We start from the raw sequence: 20,710 nt of genomic DNA on the forward strand, positions 1-20,710 counted from the left end.
AGGGATTGTTCCCTTTCATTAAAAGTTAATCCCCGGCTGCAGGCTATTAGAAAGCAACTAACCGCGCTCTACTCACCTTACCCGGGTCTACCTGTGAGTCTCGCCTCTGCTCCCGGCCTGTAGCATTGGCCGTGAAGCTGACGTTCCGTCGACAGCGCTGCAGCCGATCAGTGAGCTCAGCGGCTCTGAGTGGTGCGTTATGTCTACCAGACCTTTTAAGGAAGCCAGAAAATAAATTGAAGTGAAGGGAAAGCACAAAAGGACCTGGTCTTGCTGAGCACTGGAAAGGGCAGCCGGCAGCCGGCAGCCAGACTTCAAAGTAGATAAGCAGCAAGTGAGAGGCTTGTCTCTGCCCGATCTTGTCTGATTTTAGAAGCTAAGCAGGGTCAGGCCTGGTTAGTACTTGGATGGGAGACCACTTGGGAATACCATGTGCTGTAGGCTTTTGCTTTTTCCTTCCTTCCACCAGCAGGGGGCACTCTCTTCTATGCCTTTTTTCCATTCCCTTTCACAAGTGCACACATTCATTCTCTTTTCTTTTTTTCATTTGCTTTCTCTCTTGCGCTATTTCATCTCTGCAAAATACCAGCATCCTTCTGATCACCGTGGGCCTCCAGCATTGTTGCTTCTTTACTTTTAATACTAGGCTCCTTTTCACCAGGACCAGCGTCTCTCGCGTGGCTGGAGGCAACCACCGGTAACCCCAAGCAGAAGACCTTTGCAGGCAACACGACCCTCCCCCCTGAAGAGCAGCTCAAAGTCATTGGCAACCATCTCACCCTCTTCCTTCATTCACCCCTGGACGTCTCGCTCCGTCCCCAAGTTACAAGTCCAGCTTGCTCTTTCTGTCACATTACCGCGATGAAGGGTTTAGCCTGCAGGAGACCCTGCGCCGAGCCATTTTTGAAGACACCTGATGCGCGCGGGTGAATCACTGCTAAACAAACCACACCTGTAGGGATGGCACAGACTTTGCAAGGACCCTTCGGAGAACGCCCCATCACGGCCAGATTGCTCGCCACCAAGAGATCCTGAGAAAGGCTGGCCGGGCGATGGATCGAGCAGCGTCTACTGGCCATACCACCTTGGATACGCCCGATCTCGTCTGATCTCGGAAGCAAAGCAGGGCTGGGCTCAGACAGTATTTGAATGGGGGACAACCTGGGAACACCGGGTGCTGTAGACCATTTTGATGACGTTTTGCCCTACTGCCCAGCTCGGCTAGCATGGAACGGCGCCTTGCCGGACACCGACCTTAAGTAACTTAGATGATGGAAGCCACATGGCCTCTGAGCCAGTTGGCAGCTAAGTACGCTACCACGCAGGCCTGACACCGAGCTCCTTGCCACGGCTAGGAGTGCTTATTGACTCCGCAGCTCGCCATGTGGAAATGATGGTGTTAAAAGCACCCGGGGCCGTGAAGGGGCCAGGCTTTCAGCAGGTGCCCAGGGAAGGTTTTGGATGCTGGCCGCCTAGCGAGGGCCAGCAGAAGTAACATGTTTCTCTGCAAAGATGCTTGTGTAACCAAGCCAGACGGCTGACAAAGAGCTAACCTCAGTGCAAGGAAGGCAAGGAAGGAATTGGAGAGGGGGGGGTGATTGCTGCTAGGGTCCTGAAATCATAAAACAGGCAGGAGAGTCTGACGCATGGTGACGCAGATGTTGTAGGGGCAGATAGGGGGTGGTGTCACGTGCGAGCACGTGTGCATGCTGGCTTGTGTGTGAGAGTGCGCTTCCTAGGTGTGGGGCGCTGCAGACAGTCAAAGGGATTGTTCCCCTTCATTAAAAGTTAATCCCCGGCTGCAGGATATAAGAAAGCAACTAACCGCGCTCTGCTCACCCTACCCGGGTCTACCGGTGAGTCTCGACCCTGCTCCCGGCCTGTGGCATTGGCCGTGAAGCTCACGTTCCGTCGACAGCGCTGCAGCCGATCAGTGAGCTCAGCGGTTCTGAGTGGGGCATTCTGTCTACAAGACCTTTTAAGGAAGCCAGCAAAAAAATTGAAGAGAAGGGAAAGCACAAAAGGACCTGGTCTTGCTGAACACTGGAAAGGGCATCCGGCAGCCAGACTTCAAAGTAGAAAAGCAGCAAGTGAGAAGCCTGTCTCTGTTGACGGCCACACCACCCTGAACACGCCTGATCTCATCTAATCTCAGAAGCAAAACAGGGTCGGGCCTGGTTAGTACTTGCATGGGATACCTCCTGGGAACACCGGGTGCTGTAGACCATTTTGATGACGTTTTGCCCTACTGCCCAGCTCGGCTAGCATGGAACGGCGCCTTGCCGGACACCGACCTTAAGTAACTTAGATGATGAAAGCCCCAATGCCTCTGAGCCAGTTGGCAGCTAAGTACGCTACCCTGCCGCCTTTCACGCAGGCCTGACACCGAGCTCCTTGTCACGGCTAGGAGTGCTTATTGACTCCGCAGCTCGCCGTGTGGAAATGATGGCGTTAAAAGCACCCGGGGCCGTGAAGGGGCCAGGCTTACAGCAGGTGCCCAGGGAAGGTTTTGGATGCCGGCCGCCTAGCGAGGGCCAGCAGAAGTAACATGTTTCTCTGCAAAGAAGCTTGTGTAACCAACCCAGACGGCTGACAAAGAGCTAACATCAGTGCAAGGAAGGCAAGGAAGGTGCGGAAGGAATTGGTGAGGGGGGGGGGATTCCTGCTAGGGCCCTGAAATCATCAAACAGGCAGGAGAGTCTGATGCATGGTGACGTAGAGGTTGTAGGGGCAGATAGGGGGTGTTGTCACGTGCGAGCACGTGTGCATGCTGGCTTGTGTGTGAGAGTGCGCTTCCTAGGTGTGGCGCACTGCAGACAGTCAAAGGGATTGTTCCCTTTCATTAAAAGTTAATCCCCGGCTGCAGGCTATTAGAAAGCAACTAACCGCGCTCTACTCACCCTACCCGGGTCTACCGTTGAGTCTCGCCTCTGCTCCCGGCCTGTGGCATTGGCCGTGAAGCTGACGTTCCATCGACAGCGCTCCAGCCGATCAGTGAGCTCAGTGGCTCTGAGTGGGGCGTTCTGTCTACAAGACCTTTTAAGGAAGCCAGCAAAAAAATTGAAGAGAAGGGAAAGCACAAAAGGACCTGGTCTTGCTGAACACTGGAAAGGGCATCTGGCAGCCAGACTTCAAAGTAGAAAAGCAGCAAGTGAGAGGCTTGTCTGTGCCTTCAAAGTAGAAAAGCAGCAAGTGAGAGGCTTGCCAGTGCCTACGGCCAAACCACCCTGAACACGCCCGATCTTGTCTGATATTGGAATCTAAGCACGGTTGGGCCTGGTTAGTATTTGGATGGGAGACCACCTGCAAATACCAGGTGCTGTAGGCTTTTGCTTTTTCCTTCCTTCCACCAGCAGGGGGCACTCTCTTCTATGCCTTTTTTCCATTCCCTTTCACAAGTGCACACATTCATTCTCTTTTCTTTTTTTCATTTGCTTTCTCTCTTGCGCTATTTCATCTCTGCAAAATACCAGCATCCTTCTGATCACCGTGGGCCTCCAGCATTGTTGCTTCTTTACTTTTAATACTTGGCTCCTTTTCACCAGGACCAGCGTCTCCCGAGTGGCTGGAGGTAACCACCGGTAACCCCAAGCAGAAGACCTTTGCAGGCAACACGACCCTCCCCCCTGAAGAGCAGCTCAAAGTCACTGGCAACCATCTCACCCTCTTCCTTCATTCACCCCTGGACGTCTCGCTCCGCCCCCAAGTTACGGGAAAAGCTTGCTCTTTCTGTCACATTACCGCGATGAAGGGTTTAGCCTGCAGGAGACCCTGCGCCGAGACATTTTTGAAGACACCTGATGCGGAGGGTGAATCACTGCTAAACAAACCACACCTGTAGGGACGGCACAGCCTATGCATGGACCCTTCGGAGCCCGCCCCGTCACGGCCAGATTGCTCGCCACCAAGCGTGTTACAACTCTCCTGTTAGTTTTTTTTTAGTTTGCTGGTCACATGACCATTTTGCCTATTTAATCCGGCTCCGCCCTCCTGGCTTTGCTGGACTTCATTTGTATTTACTACTGTTGAGCTAGCTTGTTGCTCTGTTGCCGTTCTCTGTTAGTTTTGCTAGGTATTCTGACCCCTATGCCTTTTTGTTGTGTGTTTGTCTTTGACTGCTTCTATTTCTGCTAGGAGGTGTCCAACTTTTCCCAGTCCCTAGATCTTGTAGGGATCCCTCCCTCACATCTATAGGTCTGCGTTCAGACTAGCCGAGGACTTTAGCGGGTCTGATCGCAGGATCAGGTTCCCCGTTACATTGTAGGGATCTAGTTTAGTTCTATTGTAGGGATAGATCTCCTTTCTTTCCTTAGTCTCTGTAGCAGATCATAACAGTAATTGCAGCCATAAAAAAAAAATTCTCTAAGGAAAGACCTCCAGTTTTCCATCATGGTCTCGGTGCAAGATTTGGCTCAACGCTTGCAGGGACTCTCTCTGGAGGTGACCAAGCTCCAACAACACGTGAGTAGCTGTTCTGGAGCGCATTTTGTGGAACCTAAGGTACGTCTGCCTGATCTATTTTTTGGCAAACAACAAGATTTTTTTTCTTTTAAAAATGCTTGTCTATTATATTTTCGTTTGAGACCCGGATCCTCTGGTGATGAATCACAGCGCATAGGGATCATAATGTCACTTTTGCGCAAAGATCTTCAGGGATGGGCCTTCTCTCTCCAACCTAGTGATCCGTGCTTTAGATCAGTGGATAGTTTTTTTTCTGCTTTGGGTTTGTTGTACGATGATCCTGATCGTGTCTCATCTGCTGAGTCTGAATTAAGACGTTTGAGGCAGGGATCAGGTAATGTGGAAAAATATTGTTCTCACTTCCGTCGGTGGTCTGCCCAGGTGGGGTGGAACGATTCTGCTTTGAAAAGCTTGTTTCTTGCAGGGCTATGTGAAAGGGTAAAGGATTTACTGATTGCTTATCCCACACCTGGAAACTTGCAGGAGGCAATGCAATTAGCTATACGGGTGGACAGGAGACTGCGTGAAAGGGTTAATGAGAGCAAATCCTCTGCTATGTCAGCTTCGAGTCCTGAGAGGTTCTGTGCTGACAATGGAGAGCTGTTGGAAATTGGGGCGATGGCACCCCGCTCTCAGGAAAAAGACCGCCGACTTTCTGAAGGCTTGTGTTTCTATTGCGGAAATTCTGGTCATTTTATTAAGAGCTGTGTGCTTCGTAAGAAGAAAGAAAAAAAAATTGTCAGTCATGCTCGTATTGCCTGTTTAAATTCTAAGGGAGTATTCCTATCTGCCACTACTGCAGCTCAGGATGAATTAATTGAATTTCGGGCATTTGTGGATTATGGATCTACTCTGAATGTGATTGATGGGGGATTCTTGGAAAAACTTAGATTAGAACCTAAAACTTTGTCATCCCCTATTGCTGTGGTTTCTGTCGATGGCTCTCCCTTGAAGAGTGTTACTCACAAGGTCTGTGAATTTCCCCTCACTATTAATGGTATTCATCAAGAGAATTTGGATTTGGTGGTATTGGATAATTTGCCTTCTCCAGTAATATTGGGGTTACCCTGGTTAAAATTGCACAATCCTGTACTGGATTGGTCTACCAATGAAATTAAGTCCTGGAGCCCTAAGTGTTATGACAAGTGTTGTACTGGGCACATTGCTGCTGTGGATAGAGGGGAATTGCCTGTACCTATTCAGGATTTTTGGAGAGTTTTTTCTGAGGAGGAGTCGCAGGTTTTGCCTCCCCATAGAGACTATGATTGTACCATTGAATTTGTCCCTGGCGCGACTCTTCCTAAGAGTCGTTTATTTAATCTTACTATTCCTGAAAGAAAGGCTTTGGAAGAATACATACAGACAAGCTTGGCCGCCGGTCACATTAGGCCTTCCAAGTCTCCTGTGGCTGTTGGATTTTTTTTTGTAAAAAAAAAAGATGGCGGTTTACGTCCTTGTCTGGACTTTCGTGAGATTAATAAAATTACTGTACGCAATCCTTACCCACTGCCATTGATTCCTGATTTATTTAACCAGTTAGTGGGGGCCAAGTGGTTCTCTAAAATTGATCTCCGGGGGGCATACAATTTGTTGCGCATGAAGGAGGGTGATGAATGGAAGACTGCTTTTAACACTCCTGTGGGTCATTTTGAGAATCTGGTTATGCCTTTTGGTCTCACCAATGCTCCAGCATTTTTTCAGAATCTTATTAATGATATCCTTAGACCTTTAATCGGCAAAAATGTGGTTGTGCATTTGGATGACATTTTGATTTATTCGCCGGATCTGGAGTCTCATTGGCGGAGCGTACGTGAGGTATTACAGTTATTAATGGACAATTCGCTTTTTGCTAAGCTGGAGAAATGTGAGTTCGCTGTACAGAGAATTAGTTTTTTGGGCTACATTATCTCCAGTGAAGGTTTTGAGATGGACCCGGTTAAAGTTCAAGCTGTGCAGGAATGGCCTAGGCCTATTGGTTTGAAATCGATACAGAGGTTTTTGGGTTTCGCCAATTATTACAGAAAATTCATAAAAAAAATTTCTATTATTGTCAAACCGCTGACCGATTTCACCAGGAAAAGTGCTAATGCGGTTCAGTGGACTTCTGAGGCCATTGAAGCTTTTGTGTTTCTAAAGGTAGAGGTTCACCTCTGATCCCATCCTTATGCAGCCTGATGTGACTAAGCCGTTTTTGGTTGAGGTTGATGCTTCTTCGGTGGGGGTTGGTGCGGTGTTGTCTCAGGAAAACAAGGATGGAGTACATCCCTGTGCCTTTTTTTCAAAAAAATTTTCCGAGACTGAACTTAATTACGATATTGGTAATCGGGAATTGCTGGCGATTAAACTCGCATTTGAACACTGGCGTCATCTTTTGGAAGGTGCTGAATTTCCCATTCAGGTTTTCACTGATCATAAAAATCTGATCTATCTTGATGCTGCCAAGCGCTTGAATGCCCGTCAGGCTAGGTGGGCACTTTTTTTCTCGCGGTTTAATTTTTCCGTTACTTACATCCTGGGTACCAAGAATGTTAAAGCGGATGCTTTGTCTCGCAGCTTTTCTCCCATGGTCGGTGTTGAGGAGGAAGAGGAGTCCATTTTACAAGAAGGTGTTGTGATTGCTGCTTTGGACTCCGTTTTGGAGGATGAGATTCTTAAAGCACAGGAGAATGCCCCATCTAACACTCCCCATGGGAGGTTGTTTGTGCCTAGGACCTTTAGGAGAGATTTGTTTGTTGAGTGTCATGAGTCTCGGTTGGCAGGTCATCCAGGAATTTCTGAGACCAAGAGACTTGTGGTTCGCAGTTTTTGGTGGCCTGGATGGCAGAAGGAAGTCATTAAGTGGGTGCGCCAATGTACTGTGTGTGCAAGATCCAAGTCTTCGCATGCTCCTGCTGTGGGGTTGCTTTGCCCTCTGGAGGTTCCTAGTGCACCTTGGACACATCTGGCTATTGACTTTATTACTGACCTTCCTCCCTCTGAAGGTTTCACGGTCATCTCGGTGGTCGTGGACCGTTTTAGCAAGATGTGTCACTTGGTTCCCTTCATCAAACTGCCTTGCGCTAAGACACTCGCTAAGGCCTTTGTCAAGGAGATTGTCAGACTACATGGTGTTCCTACTAACATTGTTTCTGAAAGGGGACCTCAGTTCGTGGCTCGTTTTTGGCGTGCCTTTTGTGACAGGTTGGGAGTTCATTTGTCGTTTTCATCCGGATATCATCCTGAGTCTAATGGCCAGACAGAAAGGAAGAACCAGGATGTTGAGCAGTTCTTGCGTTGTTTTGTGGCAGACAATCAAGAGGGGTGGTCTGAATTTCTGCCACTTGCTGAATTTGCTCTTAACAACCATACATCCTCTTCTGCTGGGTGTTCGCCTTTTTTTTGTTGTTCTGGGAGACATCCGTCTTTTGGGTCATTTTCCAAATTGGTTTCGGCTGTGCCTGAGGAGGATAGTTTTTCCGGTGATTTGGAGAGAGTTTGGACGGATGTGCGTGGTAATCTTCAGGAGGCTAACAAAAAATCTAAGAGGTACTTTGATAGGAAACGGCACGAGGTTTTGTTTGCGGTTGGTGACATGGTTTGGTTGTCCTCTAAGAATCTGCGATTGAGGATTCCTTCTAAAAAATTGGGTCCCAAGTTCGTAGGGCCCTTTAAGGTACTTCAGATAGTTAACCAATCTGCTGTTAGGCTGGAGGTTCCTACGTCCTGGAGGATTAATACGGTGTTTCATGTTTCTCTGTTGAAAAAACCTGATGTGTCGGATGGTGACGCCTCTGCCACTGTTCCTCCGGTGGTGGAGGACTCGGAATATGAAATTTCCCGCATCCTAAATTCTAGACGGTATAGAGGGAGTTTGCAGTATCTCGTCGCTTGGAAGGGTTTCGGACCTGAGGATAACTCATGGGTGAGAGCGGATTATGTTTCTGCCCCCAGACTTGTCCGAGCGTTTCACAGGAGGTTTCCTGGTAAGCCTGGGCCTGGGGGATCCGGAGGATCCTCTTAGAAGAGGGGGTACTGTTACAACTCTCCTGTTAGTTTTTTTTTAGTTTGCTGGTCACATGACCATTTTGTCTATTTAATCCGGCTCCGCCCTCCTGGCTTTGCTGGACTTCATTTGTATTTACTACTGTTGAGCTAGCTTGTTGCTCTGTTGCCGTTCTCTGTTAGTTTTGCTAGGTCTTCTGACCCCTATGCCTTTTTGTTGTGTGTTTGTCTTTGACTGCTACTATTTCTGCTAAGAGGTGTCCAACTTTTCCCAGTCCCTAGATCTTGTAGGGATCCCTCCCTCACATCTATAGGTCTGCGTTCAGACTAGCCGAGGACTTTAGCGGGTCTGATCGCAGGATCAGGTTCCCCGTTACATCGTAGGGATCTAGTTTAGTTCTATTGTAGGGATAGATCTCCTTTCTTTCCATACTCTCTGTACCAGATCATAACAAAGCGATCCTGAGAAAGGCTGGCCGGCGATGGATCAAGCAGCGTCTACTGGCCATACCACCTTGGATACGCCCGATCTCGTCTGATCTTGAAATCAAAGCAGGGCTGGGCTAGGACAGTACTTGGATGGGAGACCTCCTGGGAACACCAGGTGCTATAGACCATTTTGATGACATTTTGCCCTACTGCCCAGCTCGGCTAGCATGGAACGGCGCCTTGCCGGACACCGACCTTAAGTAACTTAGATGATGGAAGCCCCAAGGCCTCTGAGCCAGTTGGCAGCTAAGTACGCTACCCCGCCGCCTTCACGCAGGTCTGACACCGAGCTCCTTGCCACGGCTAGGAGTGCTTATTGACTCCGCAGCTCGCCGTGTGGAAATGATGGCGTTAAAAGCACCCGGGGCCGTGAAGGGGCCAGGCTTTCAGCAGGTGCCCAGGGAAGGTTTTGGATGCCGGCCGCCTAGCGAGGGCCAGCAGAAGTAACATGTTTCTCTGCAAAGAAGCTTGTGTAACCAAGCCAGACATTTGACAAAGAGCTAACCTCAGGGCAAGGAAGGTGCGGAAGGAATTGGGGAGGGGGGGGGTGATTCCTGCTAGGGCCCTGAAATCATAAAACAGGCAGGAGAGTCTGACGCATGGTGACGGAGAGGTTGTAGGGGCAGATAGGGGGTGTTGTCACGTGCGAGCACGTGTGCATGCTGGCTTGTGTGTGAGAGTGCGCTTCCTAGGTGTGGCGCGCTGCAGACAATCAAAGGGATTGTTCCCTTTCATTAAAAGTTAATCCCTGGCTGCAGGCTATTAGAAAGCAACTAACCACGCTCTACTCACCCTACCCGGGTCTACTGGTGAGTCTCGCCTCTGCTCCCGGCCTGTGGCATTGGCCGTGAAGCTGACGTTCCGTCGACAGTGCTGCAGCCGATCAGTGAACTCAGCGGCTCTGAGTGGGGCGTTCTGTCTACAAGACCTTTTAAGGAAGCCAGCAAAAAAATTGAAGAGAAGGGAAAGCACAAAAGGATCTGGTCTTGCTGAGCAGTGGAAAGGGCAGCCGGCATCCAGACTTTAAAGTAGAAAAGCAGCAAGTGAGAGTTTTGTCTCTGCCTACGGCCACACCACCCTGAACATGCCTGATCTCGTCTGATCTTGGAAACTAAGCAGTGTTGGGACTGGTTAGTACTTGGATGGGAGACTACCTGTGACTACCAGGTGCTGTAGGCTTTTGATTTTTCTTTCCTTCCACCAGCAGGGGACACTCTCTTCTGTGCCTTTTTTCTATTCCCTTTCACAAGTGCACACATTCATTCTCTTTTCTTTTTTTCATTTGCTTTCTCTCTTGCGCTATTTCATCTCTGCAAAATACCAGCATCCTTCTGATCACCGTTGGCCTCCAGCATTGTTGCTTCTTTACTTTTAATACTAGGCTCCTTTTCACCAGGATCAGCGTCTCCCGCGTGGCTGGAGGCAACCACCGGTAACCCCAAGCAGAAGACCTTTGCAGGCAACACGACCCTCCCCCCTGAAGAGCAGCTCAAAGTCACTGGCAACCATCTCACCCTCTTCCTTCATTCACCCCTGGACGTCTCGCTCCGCCCCCAAGTTACGGGTCCAACTTGCTCTTTCTGTCACATTACCGCGATGAAGGGTTTAGCCTGCAGGAGACCCTGCGCCGAGACATTTTTGAAGACACCTGATGCGGCGGGTGAATCACTGCTAAACAAACCACACCTGTAGGGACGGCACAGCCTTTGCATGGACCCTTCGGAGCCCGCCCCGTCACAGCCAGATTGCTCGCCACCAAGCGATCCTGAGAAAGGCTGGCCGAGCGATGGATCGAGCAGTGTCTACTGGCCGTACTACCTTGGATACGCCCGATCTCGTCTGATCTCGAAAACAAAGCAGGGCTGGGCTTGGACAGTACTTGGATGGGAGACCTCCTGGGAACACTGGGTGCTTTAGACCATTTTGATGACGTTTTGCCCTACTGCCCAGCTCTGCTAGCATGAAACGGCGCCTTGCCGGACACCGACCTTAAGTAACTTAGATGATGGAAGCCCCAAGGCCTCTGAGCCAGTAGGCAGCTAAGTACGCTACCCTGCTGCCTTCATGCAGGCCTGACACCGAGCTCCTTGCCACGTCTAGGAGTGCTTATTGACTCCGCAGCTCGACGTGTGGAAATGATGGCGTTAAAAGCACCCGGGGCCGTGAAGGGGCCAGGCTTTCAGCAGGTGCCCAGGGAAGGTTTTGGATGCCGGCCGCCTAGCGAGGGCCAGCAGAAGTAACATGTTTCTCTGCAAAGAAGCTTGTGTAACCAAGCCAGACGGCTGACAAAGAGCTAACCTCAGGGCAAGGAAGGAATTGGGGAGGGGGGGGGGTGATTCCTGATAGGACCCTGAAATCATAAAACAGGCAGGAGAGTCTGATGCATATGACTCGCCCCCTGGGCCGTGGGGCACTCGGATCCGGGCAATAGGGAGACGATGGGGGTAGTAGTGGCGACCCGGTTCCGTGGCTCAGGGTGGTCAGGCCAATGGTAGTCTGCTACGTTCTGCTAATAATGTCCGACTACGCCACCCGTGGATTGCGGTTATTAGGAACCGCTCCTGCATGCAGACCGCTGGGGCTGATGAGGTGTGCAGCTAGGGTAGTGTGACTCCCCACGGGAAGAGTGCGGCCCCAGGGCAGTATAATGGATGGTGGGAGTGATGGTAGTGAGAATCCCAGTGCTGATAGTGCGGGAGGAGCAAGGAGCACACAGACAACAAGTTGCAGTCCAGGGTCTTTACTACAACAGGTAAACTGACCCATAAACAGTCCCGGCTAGGAGGGCACCTGGACGTCTGAGAGCAACGGGGAAATTGGCGCTGGTCAGGGTGAGGGTGTAGGGCCACAGTGCTTTCTGCGCTCCTTCTGGCTATCTCCTCCTGATAGGGTAACAGCCCACGTTTCCGAGCTTTCCGTGTATTCTCGCCTGTATGGCCTGCGACGTGGGTTCCTTTCTGCTCCCAGCCTTGTACGGCTTTACTGGTCCCTTCAGTTGTGGCAGGGCCTCCAGGCTTCTTAGGCCAAGGAATGTACAGTCCCTTGCGGACTGGTTCTCTGCTGGGGGATGTGGAATCCTTCCAGCCTCAGACACCAAAGTCTGGTAAAATTAAGTCTTTTCTCTGCCAAGACAGACTCTCTTCGCCTCTTGTCTCTGGCTTGTGGCTCTCCTCCTGCCACACTTCCTCTTAGGTGCAATCAACTTTCTGTCCCTGCTCCACTCTGGGGCAAGTCTCAGAGCTGAGACAGGCAATCCACTTCTCTCTAACCCTGCCCCCAGCACCAGCTTTTATAGGGGCAGCCTGCTCCCCCTACTGGCCTGAGACAGGAGGCATTGCATGCTAATGTTCCCCTGACCAGAGAACCTCCCGCTTGCTCTCAGACACAGCTTTAATACATTTTGTGGCATCCAGGCCAGGGTGACACATTCCCCCCTAGTGATATTTAGTACTCCGGGACTAAACAATAAACAAAGACAATATGCATAACAATAAAACATTAATAGACAGACGACGCACAAATTGAGTTCTTAAGGTCACAGTGTGGCCTGTGACCGGGTGTCCATATCACCAATACAACGGGAGCCTTAACCAGGTGGGGGTCTGTCCTACCCCAAGTCCTTCACAGTCTTAGTTCATTCCTGGGTTAGGCTCAGAATGCAGTCCATACAAGGTCCCGGTTATAAAAAGTCCATAACCTGTGAGTCCTTACGGTAGCTGCAAGAAACTGAAACACACTATTAATAAACATGCAGGTAACTTGGCAAACATTTCAACATTTGGCAACAGGGTTATTTACAATCTTAGTACACTCTATATTCTCCAGCGAGCGGGTATCTGCCCCTTTGTGCTCCTGGTTGACCTCCTTAACCCACTGTCTGGTGGTGGACCAACCTGGCTTTCCCCACTAGCGTTAGGGGTACAGCTACCAGCTGGGTGTACAGGTAGGGCAGGCAGCTGTCTGCGGGTTCTTTGGCTTACCGCAGGCATGGCAGGCTCACTGTCAGCAGAGGGTTGACTCTCCTGGGCTGCTGGTACAGGCTCTTCTGCCTCTGGAACTGCTGGCTCCTCTTCACCTTCCGGCTCTGGTGTTGGTTGTTGCTGGGCCGGTTGCAGGAAATGCAGGACGGGTACCACTATGGCATAATTTATGCGAGTCCAGGACTCAGGGAACTCTCCGAGAATGGTGCTGATCATTTCTTCCTTGTCCTCTGCGGGTTCAAGGTCACTCTGATCCTCTTCTGCACTACGGAGTTGCTCGGGGCACCTTTTGAGGTGGTCTCTGGAGACGACACTAGTGGTTTCTCCTCCGTCCTTGGTGATTACGCACACCTTTGGGTTGTCGTGGTCAGACTGCAGTACGGTGTAGGGTTCCCTTTCCCACTGGTCGTCCAACTTATGTAGCCTTCTTTTTCGCTTTAGGACTTGCTCACCAGGTTCTAGGGGACCAGCAGGGGCGTGTTGATTGAAGAGTCTTTCTTGCTTCTCTCTCACCTGGGCCAGGCTCTTCTCCACACTCTCCTGTACCTTCTTGTACTGCAGTTGCCTTTCCGTATCCCAGTCCGCATCCGGGGAGGTGTCCTCAGGTATTAGGACTTCCATCTCCAGGTCTACGGGCAGCTTACCCGGTCTGGCTCGCATCAGGTAAGCCGGGGTGCAGTTGGTAGCATTCACCGGGATATTGTTGTATAGGTCTATCAGGTCCGGCAGTTTTTCTGGCCACAGGCTGCGTTCCTCCAGGGGCAACGTCTTCAGGAGATCAATGACTATATTGTTCATCTTCTCACACATCCCGTTGGTTTGTGGATGGTAAGGCGTTGTCCGAATTTTCTTACAGCCATAGAGGTTGCAGAACTCCTGGAAGATTTCTGCCTCGAACGCTGGACCCTGGTCTGTCAGGACCTGTTCCGGATACCCGTGTGGACGGCAGAAGTATTGCTGGAAGGCTCTGGCCGCTGTTTGGGCTGTCAAGTCCTTTACCGGGACCACCACTAGAAAACGGGAATAGTGGTCCACGATTGTCAGGGCATAGATGTATCCTGACCGGCTGGGAGCCAATTTGACATGGTCCAGAGCTACCAGCTCAAGAGGCTGCGTGGTGACGATGGGCCTCAAGGGTGTCTTCTGGCTGGTGCGGTCCTTCCTCCTCAGGTGACAAGGGCCACAGTCTCTGCACCATTTTTCTACAGCTCCTCTCATGCCGACCCAAAAGAACCTTCCTCTTAGTAGGAACTCCAGTTTCTTCCAACCGAAGTGTCCCGCTCTGTCATGGAAAGCCCCCAGGACCATAGCTGCATCTCGCCTTGGGACCACGACTTGCCAGGTCAGCTCGTGCGTCCGGTGGTTGACAATCCTTCTGCACAACTTGCCTTCGTAGAGGAACAGCTTGCTCTTCTCCTTCCATAGCTGCTTGGCTTCCTCTGGGGCATCTGGATCTAGGCGGGCGTCTTCCCGGGTCAGCAGATCTTTCACCAGGCGGACTGCAGGGTCACTATCTTGGGTCTCGGTCCAGCTGTGGTGAGGTAGGGGATTCATCATCACAGTTGTTAGATCCTCCTCCTTCACGCGGTGAGAGTGTTGAGCGGCTCCATACCGGTGAAACGCGGGGAGTTCTACCTCCTCCAGCTCTTCTGGGTCTTCGTCACCTTCAGGTAAGTGAGGCATTCTTGATAGGGCGTCCGCGTTGGCGTTGGTTTTGCCTGCCCGGTACTTGATCACGAAGTCATAGTTGGAGAGACGGGCCATCCACCGCTGTTCCAGGGCACCCAGTCTTGCATTGTCCACGTGTGTCAACGGGTTGTTGTCCGTGTACATGGTGAACTTTGCGGAGGCCAGGTAATGCTTGAAGCGTTCCGTCATGGCCCACACCACCGCCAAGAATTCTAGCTTGAAGGAGCTGTAATTCTCCGGGTTCCTCTCGGTGGGCCTCAGCTTCCGACTGGCGTATGCGATCACCCGTTCTCTGCCCTGTTGGTTTTGGGACAGTACGGCTCCCAGTCCCACATTACTGGCATCTGTGTGGAGAATGAAAGGCTGGCCGTAATCAGGGTAGGCCAGGATCTCATCCCCCGTGAGGGCCATCTTTAGCTGGCGGAAGGACTCCTCTTCCGGTTTATCCCACTTGAAGGGTGGCTTTTGACTTCGGGACTTAGACTGTCCGATCAGGAGGTCCTGCATAGGAGCTGCCATCTTAGTGAACCCGGGGATGAACCTTCGGTAGTAGCCTACCAACCCGAGAAACTGTCTCACCTCTTTGATGTTCGAGGGGCTTGGCCAGCTCTTGATTCCCGTGACTTTGTCAGGGTCGGGGGCCACTCCTTCCGCGCTTACCACGTGCCCTAGGTACTGGACCTTTGGTTTCAGCAGGTGACACTTCCATGGTTTCACCTTCAGGCCATAGCCTGCCAGGGCTTCGAACACCTCGGCCAGGTGCTTTAGATGGTCCTCGTAGGTCTTCGAATAGACGATCACGTCGTCCAGGTAAAGGAGGACCGTATTGAAGTTTCGGTGCCCTAGACAGCATTCCATCAGCCGTTGGAAGGTCCCTGGTGCGTTGCAGAGCCCGAAAGGCATACAGTTGAACTCGCTCAGTCCCATCGGGGTGGTGAAGGCGGTCTTCTCCTTGTGAGCCTCTGCCACAAGAACCTGCCAGTACCCGCTAGTAAGGTCCAAAGTAGAAAAGAAGTTAGCAGATTTTAGTGCGGCTAAAGACTCCTCTATTCTAGGCAGCGGGTATGCGTCTTTGTGGGTGATACGGTTGATTTGTCTATAGTCCACGCACATTCTCATGGTGCCGTCTTTCTTTTTCACCAGAACCAAGGGGGCTGCCCAGGGGCTACAGCTATCTCTAATGACCCCAGCTTCCTTCATCTCTCTTAGCATGCCCTTGGCGTTCTGATAATGTGCAGGGGGTACAGGCCTGTGTCTCTCTTTTATTGGTGGGTGGCTCCCTGTCGGGATGTGGTGTTCTATCCCCTTTACTCTGCCGAAGTCCAGCGGGTGCTTACTAAAGACTCTCTCGTACTCCTGTACCACCCGGTAGACTCCTTGTTTTCGGTGCAGGGGAGTGGAGTCAGCACCCACATGGAGTTTCTGGCACCAGTCCTCCTTTTGTTTCTGGGAGCCATTACCCTCCGCCTGAGGAGATGGAGGCAAGGGTTCCACGGCCCTGATAGCTTGGTGTTCGACAACAAACAGTTTGGCGAGTGTAGCGTACCTGGGTAAGTGTACTTCCCTCTCCCCAGTGTTGAGGATGCGGACGGGCACCCTCCCATGACGGACATCAACCACCCCCCGGGCTGTCAAAATGGTGGGCCTGCTGTCTGAGTACACGGGTTCTACCATGGCTTGGTAGTCTCTACCTCTCAACCCGATTGCAGTCCGACACCAGATCATCATTTCACTTTTGGGATGCATGGAAATGGGGAATGGGTCACTCAGTCTTACATTACCGATCTCACCACCAGACAGTTCTACCTGCTGCCGTCTCATCAGGGCTTTTATCTCCTTGTTGAGGACCCTCTGTTGGCTGGAACTAGCATTCACCGCCACCTGTTGTAGAATTACAATTACCTCTGAAAGACAATTTTCAATTATGTTAGTACCCACAGTTATTTTAGGGTGACTTTCATGACCGTCAATGTCCACAATAATCACTCCCTGTGCCGGCAGTTCAACTTTACCAATTTTAATGGTCATCTCCTTGAACCCCATTTGCGGCACGGGTAAGCCATTACTGGCGATGATGCTCAAGTTACTGTCTGGATACCGTGTGATATCAGCATCAGTCCAATACTGCTTAAAAAGTACATAAGGGATTGTGGTTACTTGCGACCCAGTATCCAGCAAGGCGCTCATGGGGATACCGTCCAGCACCACGGGTAAAACTGAGTGCCCCCCAACGTACTTATCACGCCAATTATAAGGGCCTGGTGATCTTATGCCTGGGGGTCGGCCCTCTGCCCCAGGTTGGACCCGTTTAAATTACAGTACCTGGAAATGTGTCCGGGCTGGTTGCATCGACGGCAAATGGGCTGTCCATCCTCTGCGTAGCGGTCTGTGGGCCTCCCTCGGAATGACGGGATCCTCCTCTGTCGACGCCACTGGACATCCTCCGGACTTGAAGCCAGCTCGATGGGTCTTGACGGGTCCACTTGCAACGCCTGGACGGTTCTGGTCAACGCCGCGATGCTCCTGGTTAGCTCCTGGACTTGGTGGTGCAGGCCTTTCGACGGGGCTTGGTTCAGGGCCTGTGCATCAGCCTCCACGGAGTCCATAGAGGAGGGCGCCGCCTCCTGGTGGTAGGTGATAGCAGGGCGCGGGGGTTTATAGCGCCACTGGTTACAGATTCACGGAGCACCCTTATGGCCCTGTCCTTAAATTGGGCAAAGGTCAGGTCGGGGTTCTGAAAGAACATGAGGCACAGTGGGCCCTGTGGGCGCTAGACAGCAGACCTTCTATGAATTGTTCTGTTAGCAGCTTATCGGTTTCCTGCACACTGCCAGGGTCAGTTTGTTGAATAGCCCTCAAGGCTTCCTGCAGATTTAGGGCATAGTCTCTAATGCTGTCCTGTGCCCGCTGCCTACATCCATAGAACCTCATTTTAATCTCAGGGGAGGTACGTGTATCAAAGGTACCCCGCAGCCGGGCCAGGATACCCTTCACAGTCCTTTTCTCCTCAGTGGGCCATGATTTTACCTCCCTTTGGGCTGCGCCAGTTAACTGCCCTGTCAATATGCTGACCTTCTGCTCCTCTGTCAGGGGGTAAACCTGGAACAAACTGTATAGCCTTTCCTTAAAGTCAGTTAGGGCATGGGGCTCCCCTGAGTATTTGGGCAGCCAGGCCGCTCCAGGGATGTAGGGCAGGGAAAAGGGCATCACTCCTGCTGCAGCTGCGTTGGTGGTAGTGGGCGCCTCTGTGTCTGACATCTTGCTCCCCCCTAGTTAAGCGTGGCCTACCTTCCGGCGATCCTCTTCTGTAGGCCGCGGCTCCGCTGCTGCTGCTATGGACGAGGACCTGGCGTCGCGTCCTGATGACGTCAGCGTCGCTCTCTCTCCCTTCCAGGACCTTGCGCAGCGTCGGAGCGTGGGGCGGAGCTTCGGATCTCGCGCGGTTTTGACGTCCACGCCCCTCTTCTTCCCGCGCGGCGTCCTGAAGATGGCGTCCGATGGCGGGAAGCAGCTGCGGATGGCGGGAAGAAGGCAGAAGACGGCGGGAAACGGTCCAAGATGGCGTCCGATGGCGGGAATCGGCTCCGGATGGCGGGAAACTTCGCCACAGGTAAGTTTACAAAAGTCTTTTTCAGGCACGCAGTACCCGGTGGTTGCGGGCACGAAATCCTGCCGACTACGCCAAAGCTGACTCGCCCCCTGGGCCGTGGGGCACTCGGATCCGGACAATAGGGAGACGATGGGGGTAGTAGTGGCGACCCGGTTCCGTGGCTCAGGGTGGTCAGGCCAATGGTAGTCTGCTACGTTCTGCTGATAATGTCTGACTACGCCACCCGTGGATTGCGGTTATTAGGAACCGCCGCTGCATGCAGACCGCTGGGGCTGATGAGGTGTGCAGCTAGGGTAGTGTGACTCCCCACGGGAAGAGTGCGGCCCCAGGGCAGTATAATGGATGGTGGGAGTGATGGTAGTGAGAATCCCAGTGCTGATAGTGCGGGAGGAGCAAGGAGCACACAGACAACAAGTTGCAGTCCAGGGTCTTTACTACAACAGGTAAACTGACCCATAAACAGTCCCGGCTAGGAGGGGACCTGGACGTCTGAGAGCAACGGGGAAATTGGCCCTGGTCAGGGTGAGGGTGTAGGCCTACTGTGCTTTCTGCGCTCCTTCTGGCTATCTCCTCCTGATAGGGTAACAGCCCACGTTTCCGAGCTTTCCGTGTATTCTCGCCTGTATGGCCTGCGACGTGGGTTCCTTTCTGCTCCCAGCCTTGTACGGCTTTACTGGTCCCTTCGGTTGTGGCAGGGCCTCCAGGCTTCTTAGGCCAAGGAATGTACAGTCCCTTGCGGACTGGTTCTCTGCTGGGGGATGTGGAATTCTTCCAGCCTCAGACACCAAAGTCTGGTAAAATTAAGTCTTTTCTCTGCCAAGACAGGCTCTCTTTGCCTCTTGTCTTTGGCTTGTGGCTCTCCTCCTGCCACACTTCCTCTTAGGTGCAATCAACTTTCTGTCCCTGCTCAACTCTGGGACACGTCTCAGAGCTGAGACAGGCAATCCAGTTCTCTCTAACCCTGCCCCCAGCACCAGCTTTTATAGGGGCAGCCTGCTCCCCCTACTGGCCTGAGACAGGAGGCATTGCATGCTAATGTTCCCCTGACCAGAGAACCTCCCCCTTGCTCTCAGACACAGCTTTAATACATTTTGTGGCATCCAGGCCAGGGTGACACACATGGTGACGGAGAGGTTGTAAGGGCAGCGTGTGCATGCTGGCTTGTGTGTGAGAGTGCGCTTCCTAGGTGTGGTGCGCTGCAGACAGTCAAAGGGATTGTTCCCTTTCATTAAAAGTTAATCCCCGGCTGCAGCCTATTAGAAAGCAACTAACCGCGCTCTACTCACCCTACCCGGGTCTACCGGTGAGTCTCGCCTCTGCTCCCGGCCTGTGGATTGGCCGTGAAGCTGACGTTCCGTCGACAGCGCTACAGCCGATCAGTGAGCTCAGCGGCTCTGAGTGGGGCGTTGTGTCTACAAGACCTTTTAAGGAAGGCAGCAAAAAAATTGAAGAGAAGGGAAAGCACAAAAGGACCTGGTCTTGCTGAGCACTGGAAAGGGCAGCTGGCAGCCAGACTTCAAAGTAGAAAAGCAGCAAGTGAGAGGCTAGTCTCTGCCAACGGCCACACCACCTTGAACACGCCCAATCTCGTCTGATCTCAAAAGCTAAGCAGGGTTGGGCCTGGTTAGTACTTGGATGGGAGACCACCTGGGAATACCAGGTGCTGTAGGCTTTTGCTTTTTCCTTCCTTCCACCAGCAGGGGGCACTCTCTTCTATGCCTTTTTTCCATTCCCTTTCACAAGTGCACACATTCATTCTCTTTTCTTTTTTTCATTTGCTTTCTCTCTTGCGCTATTTCATCTCTGCAAAATAACAGCATCCTTCTGATCACCGTGGGCCTCCAGCATTGTTGCTTCTTTACTTTTAATACTAGGCTCCTTTTCACCAGGACCAGCGTCTCCCCCGTGGCTGGATTTAACCACCGGTAACCCCAAGCAGAAGACCTTTGCAGGCAACACGACCCTCCCCCCTGAAGAGCAGCTCAAAGTCACTTGCAACCATCTCACCCTCTTCCTTCATTCACCCCTGGACGTCTCGCTCCGCCCCCAAGTTACGGGTCCAGCTTGCTCTTTCTGTCACATTACCGCGATGAAGGGTTTAGCCTGCAGGAGACCCTGCGCCGAGACATTTTTGAAGACACCTGATGCGGCGGGTGAATCACTGCTAAACAAACCACACCTGTAGGGACGGCACAGACTTTGCATGGACCCTTCGGAGCCCGCCCCGTCACGGCCAGATTGCTCGCCACCAAGCGATCCTGAGAAAGGCTGGCCGGGCGATGGATCGAGCAGCTTCTACTGGCCATACCACATTGGATACGCCTGATTTCATCTGATCTCGGAAGCAAAGCAGGGCTGGGCTCGGAGAGTACTTGGATGGGAGACCTCCTGGGAATACCGGGTGCTGTAGACCATTTTGATGACGTTTTTCCCTACTGCCCAGCTCGGCTAGCATGGAACGGCGCCTTGCCGGACACCGACCAAAAGTAACTTAGATGAT

General features: G+C 52.0%; 1 non-coding gene and 7 pseudogenes across 1 annotated transcript; all 8 read left to right on the plus strand.

Annotated features, from left to right (window-relative positions):
* The first annotated feature begins 1,066 nt into the window (after positions 1-1,066).
* Positions 1,067-1,186, plus strand: LOC141269447 (5S ribosomal RNA; annotated as a pseudogene).
* Positions 1,187-2,107: 921 nt separating this feature from the next.
* On the plus strand, positions 2,108-2,226 carry LOC141267618 (5S ribosomal RNA; annotated as a pseudogene).
* Positions 2,227-3,209: 983 nt separating this feature from the next.
* Positions 3,210-3,328, plus strand: LOC141268372 (5S ribosomal RNA; annotated as a pseudogene).
* A 5,610-nt stretch (positions 3,329-8,938) lies between these two features.
* On the plus strand, positions 8,939-9,058 carry LOC141268820 (5S ribosomal RNA; annotated as a pseudogene).
* A 933-nt stretch (positions 9,059-9,991) lies between these two features.
* LOC141269153 (5S ribosomal RNA) lies at positions 9,992-10,110 on the plus strand (annotated as a pseudogene).
* A 621-nt stretch (positions 10,111-10,731) lies between these two features.
* Positions 10,732-10,851, plus strand: LOC141269992 (5S ribosomal RNA; annotated as a pseudogene).
* Positions 10,852-19,763: 8,912 nt separating this feature from the next.
* On the plus strand, positions 19,764-19,882 carry LOC141267086 (5S ribosomal RNA). Its single transcript, XR_012321101.1, has one exon. It is a non-coding gene; the product is annotated as a 5S ribosomal RNA (ribosomal RNA).
* A 621-nt stretch (positions 19,883-20,503) lies between these two features.
* LOC141268432 (5S ribosomal RNA) lies at positions 20,504-20,623 on the plus strand (annotated as a pseudogene).
* The last annotated feature ends 87 nt before the right edge of the window (positions 20,624-20,710 follow it).

Source organism: Phyllobates terribilis, unplaced genomic scaffold (genome assembly GCF_046119375.1).
Source record: "Phyllobates terribilis strain yellow unplaced genomic scaffold, ASM4611937v1 Scaffold_4__5_contigs__length_816908805, whole genome shotgun sequence".
Classification (NCBI taxonomy): domain Eukaryota; kingdom Metazoa; phylum Chordata; class Amphibia; order Anura; family Dendrobatidae; genus Phyllobates; species Phyllobates terribilis.